The sequence below is a fragment of the Haematobia irritans genome, chromosome 5 (genome assembly GCF_050003625.1).
Source record: "Haematobia irritans isolate KBUSLIRL chromosome 5, ASM5000362v1, whole genome shotgun sequence".
Taxonomy (NCBI): domain Eukaryota; kingdom Metazoa; phylum Arthropoda; class Insecta; order Diptera; family Muscidae; genus Haematobia; species Haematobia irritans.
In genome coordinates, this window is record NC_134401.1 from 88,392,649 (window position 1) to 88,403,923 (window position 11,275).

General features: G+C 34.5%; 1 long non-coding RNA gene across 2 annotated transcripts; it reads left to right on the forward strand.

The window, feature by feature from the left end:
• The first annotated feature begins 2,862 nt into the window (after positions 1-2,862).
• On the forward strand, positions 2,863-4,187 carry LOC142240594 (uncharacterized). 2 transcript variants are annotated; one of them, XR_012723326.1, is made up of 5 exons: positions 2,863-3,156; positions 3,251-3,339; positions 3,405-3,555; positions 3,634-3,880; positions 3,943-4,187. It is a non-coding gene; the product is annotated as an uncharacterized LOC142240594 (long non-coding RNA). The 2 variants fall into 2 exon arrangements; XR_012723327.1 differs by having other exon boundaries at positions 3,727-3,880.
• Positions 4,188-11,275: the final 7,088 nt, after the last annotated feature.

Below are 11,275 nucleotides of genomic sequence, written 5' to 3' on the forward strand. Positions count from 1 at the left end.
TTGGTATATGGTCCTTAACAACCTTGCAAAAATTGGTCCACATCGGTCCATAATTATATATAGCCCCCATATAAACCGATCCCCAGATTTGGCTGGCGGAGCCTCAACGAGAATCATCCGATCCGGCTGAAATTTGGTACATGGTGTTGGTATATGGTCTCTAACAACCGTGCAAAAATTGGTTCACATCGGTCCATAATTATATATAGCCCCCATATAAACCGATCCCCAGATTTGGCTTGCCGAGCCTCAAAGAGAAGAAAATTTCATCCGATCCGGCTGAAATTTGGTACATGATGTTGGTATATGGTCTCTAACAACCATGCAAAAATTGGTCCACATCGGTTCATAATTATATATAGCCCCCATATAAACCGATCCCCAAATTTGGCTTGCGAAGTCTGCAAGAGAAGCAAATTTCATCCAATCCGGTTGTAATTTGGAACATGGTGTTAGTATATGATATTTAACAACCGTGGCAGAATTGGTCCATATCGGTCCATAATTATATATAGCCCCCATATAAAACGTTCTCCAGATTTGACCTCCGGAGCCTCTTGGAGGAGCAAAATTCATCCGATCCGGTTCAAAGTAGGAACGTGGTGTTAGTATATGGTCGCTAACAACCATACCAAAATTGGTCCAATCACACAAATATTGGTCCATATCGGTTCATAATCATGGTTGCCACTAGAGCCAAAAATAATCTACCAAAATTTTTTTTCTAGAGAAAATTTTGTTAAAATTGTATTCGGTTCATAATAAAATTTTCATCATTGTCAAAATTTTATTTCTATAGAAAATTTTGTCAAAATTTTATTACTATAGAAAATTTTGTCAAAATTTTATTTCTATAGAAAATTTTGTTCAAATTTTATTCGGTTCATAATCATGGTTGCCACTCGAGCCAAAAATAATCTACAAGATTTTATTTCTATAGAAAATTTTGTCAAAAGTTTATTTCTATAGAACATTTTGTTAAAATTTTATTTCTGTATAAATTTTTGTCAAAATTGTCTTTCTATAGAAAATTTTGTGAAAATTTTTATTTCTATAGAAAATTTTGTGAAAATTTTATTTCTATAGAAAATTTTTTTTTAAATTTTATTTCTGTAGAAAGTTTTGTAAAAATTTTATGCCTACTTTGTCAAACTGAATTATATACGTATTGGATCGATGTTTTTTTTTCGATTTAATATATACCACGTATGGACTTACATACAATTTAGAAGATGGTGTTAGGAGGTTTTAAGATACCTTGCCATCGGCAAGCGTTACCGCAACTTGAGTAATTCGATTCTGGATGGCAGTGTTTATAAGAAGTTTCTACGCAATCCATGATGGAGGGTACATAAGCTTCGGCCTGGCCGAACTTACGGCCGTATATACTTGTTTTGTTTAATATATACCCCGTATGGACTAACTTACAATTGAGAAGACGGTGTTAAGAAGTTTTAAGATACCTTGCCATCGGCAAGTGTTACCGCAACTCAAGTAATTCGATTTCGGATGACAGTCTTTTGTACAAATTTCTATGCAGGGTACATAAGATTCGGCCTGGCCGAATTTACGGCCGTATATACTTGTTATTACTCAAAATATTTAAAGAATCCCGAAAATTTCGGGATCCCGAAAATTTCCCGAACAATTCCGGGATCCATGTGTTCAATATTTTGAAATCTCGAATCCCGGGATTAGTAAAAATTGATCGCGAATGACAGCCCCAGTAAAAACACATGTCCAATCTTTCTTTATTCCGCCTACACATACTGACTCATATTTTTATTTTAACCATAATTTTCCTTATTGAGAGCACCCTGTTATTGTCCACGCCACCTAGTGGAGACTAGCTAAATATAATTTCTACATATTAAGATATCAAATTATTGCGAATATGAAAAATATGTATTGTTTGTAGATGGCGCTGCAGGCGTATTTAAAATGGAAAATTTTAAAAATTTATATATGTACTTTAATAGTTCAATTGGTTCCAAAGATTTTGACTTTCTCTTAAAGATTTTGCAATTGATATCGAGTTCAGAATTTTGTGCGATCTATCTTTAAATCTAGAACTAATAAAAGTCAAATTAAGATATAAATTACATTTATTTTATTTTGGCATTTCATATTATTAAAGCTTTTCTGGGTTTCAAAAAATCTGTTAATCAATATAAACATAAATCGTATACCATAAAGCTTTCTTACATTTAAATAAATAATTAGAAATACTAACTTTGTCATTCCGTTTATATTGGTCCCAGACCCCACACGCAGAGAAGAAACATGATTGTCACAATCATATTCGAAGAGCAAAATAATATGATAGGAGCTATTTTTGCGGCGACCATGTAACATTTTAACCTGCAACCATGTTGGCTTAGTGAACATGGTTCTAAGAAAAATGTAATTGTCCTCATCTAAAATGTTATTATATTGATAAAAAGAATTTTGTTTCAATGAAAAGACAATGGTCACGATTTAAAATGTTATGGTATTCATTAAAAATGTTTTTCTCCTACACACAAAAAATTATCACCAAAACTTTTTCAATTAAGCACTTAATTGAATTTGGAAACGGATTCAACTAATATGTTAATTGATTCAATTAATTATTTAATCAAATCCGAATAAAAACCAATAAAAAAATTATTGATATTTGTTACGTTTCCAATTAAAATATTAATTGATTCAATCAATTTGTTAATCAATTCGGAAATAATTTTCAATTACAAACGTGATTAAAATTTTTTCCGTTTCCAATTACACATGTGATTGATCCAATCACCTTTGTGATTGAAATTGAATAATTTTGAGCAATGGAAAGAGCGAAAAGAGAACAAGAGAATGGGTATTTATTCAACAATGTATGATGGAGAGATCAGTCTGTGGAAGTAACTCGTAACGAACGGTTGGTTTTTTGTTTTTCGCGTAAATTGAAAAACATGATTGGCGACATTCTGTCTGCTGCATTCAATATGTGTGCATAAATATTTTGAACGCAACAACAAATCACAGCAAAGGGTTGAAATAAATAAAGTGTGCAACAACAAACGACCACGTGGTAAAGGTTTGAAAAAAATATATGGGAGAACGCATTTGAAATTACCTGTGTTTTGTGGTATTGTAAAAATGGAAAATAATCTACGTTTATTGAAGGTAAGAAATTGTGAAATGTGAATACGGGTTTCCATTGAAGCCTGTTTACATTAAACGGACTAAAATAATATATTTTTTTATTCATTTCTTTTAGTGACCAATTTTATTTTGTGAAATTGACCAATCAATCCCATCAACTCCATCATGTTATCAAATATATAAGAATATGTTTGCAACAAAAAAGTGGGTACCGTCTTGATCTTTTAAAATTATAAATTTTTTTCACTCCTAGTTTTCTTAAAACCAAGAGCGGTATGGGTTTGTTGGAAGATTCACCTTGAAGTTGGGAAGTGGCGTTGGCATTAAATTGCATTTTTGCTTAACCTGCCTTTTTCAGTTTGAACCCAAGTAGAGAGCAGTATATCTGATATATAAACTAATGAGCTGAATTATGTAATGGTAAAAAAAGTTCTTTCTTTTGGATTTAAAAATATGAAAAAATATGTATTTTCCATTTATATTTTTTTCTATTTCCAGAATTTACAAAGTATCGTAAATATAATACCAATATTTTTGTCTTTCATTGTCTTTCCCATTATTTTTGTCTTTCATTGGTTCAAATTTTAATAGACGATTTCAATGTGTGGATTTTGGAAAGGAATTGTTACTAAAATTAAATTACCGAGCTCCTTAATACACCTTTTATGCTAAAAGACTACAACTACAAAAGAAGATTATAAATCTGTAACCTGGAACTAAGAATTGAACTTGATATTCTATGCAGGTAATGTTTAACAAAATTAATTTTTAATTGAACAAATTTAAATTCAAATTATTCTAATTTAGCTTACAGGCTGCTGAATTATTGGAAATCTAGGCGCATCTACATATTAGAAGGAACATGCTAACATGGTTATTATTATAAGGAAGATAATGATTTATATAATTTATTTGTTCACCCTATAGTTGTTATTGATAGTAATTGTATTAGTAAGGTATGTTAGAACAAAACACAAATAACATGAACCAAATTTATTTGTCTATTGCATAATCCAAAAAATAATAAAACATTGAATATGTTTTATAAGAAACACATATTTTCTTTTATTTCAAATAAAACTAAATACGATTTTGGGGTCGCAATATATAAATTTTTTGATCGAAATTTATAGCCAATTTCAATTAATTATTTAATTGAATGAATCAAATAGTTGATTGATTTTTGTCGCGAAATTAATTAAAATTTTAATTGATTCAATTAAAACTGTGATTGAATTTTATGTTAAAAATCAATCACGTTTTTAATTGATTCAATCACACAATTAATTGATTCCGTGACAAAAGTCAATTAAATTTTTAATTGAAAATCGTGTTGGTTTTCAATCAAAATGGGTGATTGATACTATCATTTTCGTGATTGAAGACATTTCAATTAAAAAAATGATTGAATCGGCGATTTTCGTGATTGAAATCAAAAAAATTTTTTTTGTGTGTAGTTAAAAGAACATGGTCACAAACTAAAATGTTTTGATCTTTATGAAAAAAACTTTTTTCATCGTCGAAAAAAGGACGCCACTTGAGAAAAGAAAACACAAAATTAACTTTATTTGTTTGTTTTTATTTATTTATAAACTAATTCATTGTTTATTTGTATTTATAATGCCGTTCAAGCAAACATCATATATTTTTACACACTCTATTTTATTTCAATTTCAACAATAAGTAATTATTCCATATTTACATCGTGCCCATCAAATGTACAAACGCAGACATCATGTAACTGCAAATAAAAATAAATGATACCATATAGCAAAATGCAGAACAAAAAACAGGTACATTTTTTCAATTACACTTTCCTTTTTTGTGTTCACATAAAACCACGTGCCACTTCTGAATAAATAAACACAAAACACAGTAAATCCGTATTCTCCGTCCATTCCAAGAAACAATCAACACACGACTGACGCGCAAAATGAAAATCGTGTGTACCTGCTCAATGTTTTTATAAAATTCTGTTCGCTGCAAACAAGTTAAAAAATTAAATGGTCACGAAAACAATGTAAATGGTCTTTATGGCCATGTAATGGTTCTAGACATGTCTATACTTAACCTATAAAAAAAACTTTTTATACCCTCCATCATAGGATGGGGGTATATTAACTTTGTCATTCCGTTTGTAACACATCGAAATATTGCTCTAAGACCCCATAAAATATATATATTCTGGGTCGTGGTGAAATGCTGAGTCGATCTAAGCATGTCCGTCCGTCCGTCCGTCCGTCTGTTGAAATCACGCTAACTTCCGAACGAAACAAGCTATCGACTTGAAACTTGGCACAAGTAGTTGTTATCGATGTAGGTCGGATGGTATTGAAAACGGGACATATCGGTCCACTTTTACGTATAGCCCCCATATAAAGGGACCCTCAGATTTGGTTTGTGGAGCCTCTAACAGAAGCATATTTCATCCGATCTGGCTGAAATTTGGTACATAGTGTTGGTATATGGTCTCTAACAACCATGCAAAAATTGGTCCACATCGGTCCATAATTATATATAGCCCCCATATAAACCGATCCCCAGATTTGGCTTGCGGAGCCTAAAAGAGAATCAAATTTCATCCGATCCGGCTGAAATTTGGTACATGGTGTTGGTATATGGTCTCTAACAACCATGCAAAAATTGGTCTACATCGGTCCATAATTATATATAGCCCCCATATAAACCGATCCCCAGATTTGGCTTGCGGAGCCTCAAAGGGAAGAAAATTTCATCCGATCTGGCTGAAATTTGGTACATGGTGTTGGTATATGGTCTCTAATAATCATGCAAAAATTGGTCCACATCGGTCCATAATTATATATAGCCCCCATATAAACCGATCCCCAGATTTGGCTTGCGGAGCCTCAAAGAGAAGCAAATTTCATCCGATCCGGCTGAAATTTGGTACATGATATTGGTATATGGTCTCTAACAACCATGCAAAAATTGGTCCACATCGGTCCATAATTATATATAGCGCCCATATAAACCGATCCCCTGATTTGGGTTGCGGAGCCTCAAAGAGAAGCAAATTTCATCCTATCCGCCTGAAATTTGGTACATGATATTAGTATATGGTATCTAACAACCATGCAAAATTTGGTCCACATCGGTTCATAATTATATATAGCCCCCATATAAACCGATCCCCAGATTTGGCTTGCGAAGTCTCCAAGAGAAGCAAATTTCATCCAATCCGGTTGTAATTTTGGAACATGGTGTTAGTATATGATCTTTAACAACCGTGCCAGAATTGGTCCATATCGGTCCATAATTATATATAGCACCCATATAAAACGTTCTCCAGATTTGACCTCCGGAGCCTCTTGGAGGAGCAAAATTCATCCGATCCGGTTCAAATTAGGAACGTGGTGTTAGTATATGGTCGCTAAGAACCATACCAAAATTGGTCCATATCGGTTCATAATCATGGTTGCCACTAGAGCCAAAAATAATCTACCAAAATTTTATTTCTATAGAAAATTTGTCAAAATTTTGTTCAAATTTTATTCGGTTCATAATCATGGTTGCCACTCGAGCCAAAAATAATCTACCAAGATTTTATTTCTATAGAAAATTTTGTTAAAATTTTATTTCTGTAGAAATTTTTGTCAAAATTTTCTTTCTATCAAAAGTTTATTTCTATAGAAAATTTAGTTAAAATTTTATTTCTGTAGAAAATTTTGTCAAAATTTTATGTCTACTCTGTCAAACTGAATTATATACTTATTGGATCGATCTTTTTTGATTTAATATATACCACGTATGGACTTACATACAATTTAGAAGAAGGTGTTAGGAGGTTTTAAAATACCTTGCCATCGGTAAGCGTTACCGCAACTCACGTAATTCGATTGTGGATCGCAGTGTTTAGAAGAAGTTTCTACGCAATCCATGATGGAGGGTACATAAGCTTCGGCCTGGCCGAACTTACGGCCGTATGTACTTGTTTCCTTGTAAAAAAGTAAAAAAATTGAATGGTCAGATACATGATTTTCCCGACCATTTAATGGTCTCAAATTCTATCATTTAAATGATAGAACATGTTTGCGGTATTTAAGAACCATTCAAATTCTTATTGCCACCATAAATTGTTCTCCGCTCGAAAACTATTTTTACAAAGACAAAATATATGGTTTTCGCGACAATTACATGCTCTATATAAGCATTAAATGGATGCGGCGACCATGTCCAAACATGGTTTTTCTGTGCGTGTATCAAAGGAACGTGTTGGTCATATCATTCATCAATATTTGGATATGCGGAAGCTCTGTGCAAAATGGGTGCCGCGCGAGCTCACATTTGACCAAAACCAACAACGTGTTGATGATTCTGAGCGGTGTTTGCAGCTGTTAACTCGTAATACACCCGAGTTTTTCCGTCGATATGTGACAATGGATGAAACATGGCTCCATCACTACACTCCTGAGACCAATCGACAGTCGGCTGAGTGGACAGCGACCGGTGAACCGTCTCCGAAGCGTGGAAAGACTCAAAAGTCCGCTGGCAAAATAATGAGTAATGAGAAGGGAAAAACCATCAACAGTGACTATTATATGGCATTATTGGAGCGTTTGAAGGTCGAAATCGCGGCAAAACGGCCCCATATGAAGAAGAAAAAGTGGTGTTCCACCAAGACAATGCGCCGTGCCACAAGTCATTGAGAACGATGGCAAAAATTCATGAATTGGGCTTCGAATTGCTTCCCCACCCACCGTATTCTCCAGATCTGTCCCCCAGCGACTTTTTCTTGTTCTCAGACCTCAAAAGGATGCTCGCAGGGAAAAAAATTGGCTGCAATGAAGAGGTGATCGCCGAAACTGAGGCCTATTTTGAGGCAAAACCGAAGGAGTACTACCAAAATGGCATCAACAAATTGGAAGGCCGTTATAATCGTTGTATCGCTCTTGAAAGGAACTATGTTGAATAATAAAAACGAATTTTGAAGCTATATCTAAATGTGAACCGATTTGGATTATATTTTGCAGAAAAACTACTTTCGTCAGGAACGAAATTTTATGGTGTTTTCTTTTCTGAAAAAAGTGCTTTGCCTTCATTTTGTCTGTACAGAATGCGCATTTTTAAAATGTTACCAGAAACCTAAAAAAATGCTATCATTTCAGCGGGCAGAAAAGAATTCAAAGAAGGAAACAGGGCAATCGCAGCACTCTCGTTTGTTGGCAGTGCTGAAAATGCCCGTAATTTGCCTCTATGCGTGGCGCTATTTTCACAACAGAATTCGAAGCCTTTTCGCACTTTTGCCTGTTTTTTTTAGAAAAGAACCTAAAGAGTACATTTTCCGGGCAAAATGCAAAAAAAGTGTGCATTTTTTACAAGAAAAGAAAACGCCATTAGACAAACGAAATTCCCTTTTGTTATAAATTATTTTCTTAAAGACCAACTAAACCCAAATTTGTGACAAGTGTTGGAACGACTTTATCTAATGAGTTTTATTTACTTCAATAGAAAATATTTTAGCGTCAAAAGAGAACTTAGTTTGTCTAAAATTTCGTTCCTTTGAAAAGAAAACTCTTCTTTCAGTGTATAGCTCGTAAAAATTCATCCTATATTATATCCCAACATCTGCAAGCCCTATACATTAACTGAGTAAAATTTAATGTTTTTAAGTTAATTATTAAACGAAAAAATTATGTACGAAACGTAAAAATAGTTTCGCCCTTAATGAAAGTCTACAATTGTTTCAAAAAATAATACGATTTAGTACCGGTCTATTAATGTATAAATATCTTCGTTGATATTAGCGCCATCTTCAAGCTTTACAAACAACATTTTTGATTTTTATCGGTTATTTTCTTTGACAGCAGTTTCTTCTCAAATTTACACTTTAATTGAAGAGAACTTTATGGGAAGAGAAATATATAAATAAGATCTTGTGCTCTTACCATAGCGTAAAACAAATAACAAAAAATTTTAATTATTCACAAATGTTTTTTTTTTTTGCCTTTGTACATTCGTAGTAGAGATGTTGGCAAAGGTCAGGGTTGTTAGACTATAGAAGAAAGATACGAACACTTACGAATGGAAGAAATGCAAACAAATAACAACAAAATGTGATTAAACGATCTGCTAGTCATGATTGGTACTCGGGAGTGGGGGTGCTCAAGTCGTGTGGTCTGGTGAGGTTGGTAATCGGATGGGTGAGTGCTCGATTCGATGTGAGTGCATCGTTTATTATTGTTCATCATCATCATCACCGTTGTTGTCAATGGAATAGTTAGTTCAACATTGAAAATTGTTTATTTTTATAAACAAAAACAATAAAGCAGTTTCGCTACAAAAATAAAACAACTGAGACAATACTACCTGGCAGGAATAGTTTTTCAATGCATTACGAAAATAATTTGCTTAATTTATTTTTTCATATAATTCAAAGGTACATACATAGACAAAAAGAATGTGACCAAACCATATTGAAAAACAAGTAAAGTCTAAAGTCGGGCGGTGCCGACTATATTATACCCTTCACCACTATGTACACCAAAATTTTGTATATCATTTGTGTTTTGGGAGCTGTACAAAAGTTTATATTCCCAGGCATTCAACCGTCGAATAGAACGGACATGTTTTTTTTTAAAGCGGATTAACTCATCGTAATAAGTACCTACTACGAATTTCAAGTGTGGTGGGATATTAAGCCACCATGCAGCGAAATCCAAAGTCATCTACTGGGTCGCTAACTTCAGGGCGCAGTGGACGGGTATCGACTGGAGTTATAAATTTGGGCAATGACCAAGAGTTAGACCCAATTAGTCGACCTGTAGACGGGTCGACAGGTGGCGTCACTTTGGCAAGTCGAACCTTTTCTAAGGTAACGACATCAAAATGAGGTAATCCCTCACGAACGCAGAAATGCTTTGTTTATCCTAAAGAAATTAGGATCAGTCGACCCAAGCACGTTGTGGGTCGGCTAAACAAAGCGATTCCTTAAAATTGGCTCAAGGAATTCTTGAAGCCGGAGAAAGGGATCGATCACCGGATGAGCTGCCATCCTCCAAAAGGGATCAAATATCGTTTGCCTCAGTTGCTAAAGACAGCATTGTGATGTCTATCATTAATAAAGGAGCATTGGACGGTATGGTTCCAAAGCAAAAATGGGGGGAAATTCAGAATGCCTTGTCTGGCGTCTACTCACAGGTGCTGGAAAAGTTTTCCCGGCCCAGATCCTCGACACCAGGAGGCTGGTTGGTATCAAGGACGATTTAAGCTAGTCGCATTTGAGGACCAGAGGTCTATAGAATGTTTTAAAGCTGCTTTGATACTAATTGGTGAAGTTTGGGAAGGAGCTGCTCTAGAGTTAGTCGAGAAGAAAGATATACCGGCTAGACCAAGAGCACATGCGTCGATACCTGCAAACCCTCCTGACCCTGAATCTATTTTAAATAGATTTTAAATAGACCAAATCTTCCAACAGATGATTGGAAGGTTGGCCGTTTGGACGTAGTGGATGGACCAAGACCGCATGCAGTGTTTATATTGAACACTCAGTCTTTGCCACATCTAGCAAAGTCCCAGGGCCGTGTATGTTATGGCTTCGATTATATCCAAATGAAGGTAAAAAAAGCAATCAGCTAAAGGATTCGGAAATCGACAAGCCTCTGTCTGAATCAGAAATAAGTGGATCCTCTTGCGAAGTCTCTGCAAGAGAAGAAAGGTGTCTATCGTTTATCTGAAACATCCTTCCACAGGAAAATATTTTCTCTTTGGGTTCATATGTTCCTCAATGTGCTACTATGTTAGAGGAAAGTACGATATTTTTGATTTAATCAACTGTAACGGCAACCGGTTTCATAAATACGATTGGTGGACTTTTATTTATGCACTTCACTGACTGTATGGACAGGTAGACGAGGAGTACAGGTACTTGAATTGAAGTGCCGCTGCTACGACTGTAATTTTTTGCTTTTCTTAAGGTTACGCACTTTTTTCTCAAAACGACAGTGTATATGCGATTCGTAGTATCGGTACAATACGAGTATGTAAGTTGGTACGTCTCCCAGATCTTTTGTTTGCATTGTTGCTATGTTGTGTTGTATTGCTGTCGGTATTATGAATTGGCAATTTTTTGATTAATATTTTATTCCACTATAAATGGCTACAATAGCAGCACCAAACAACA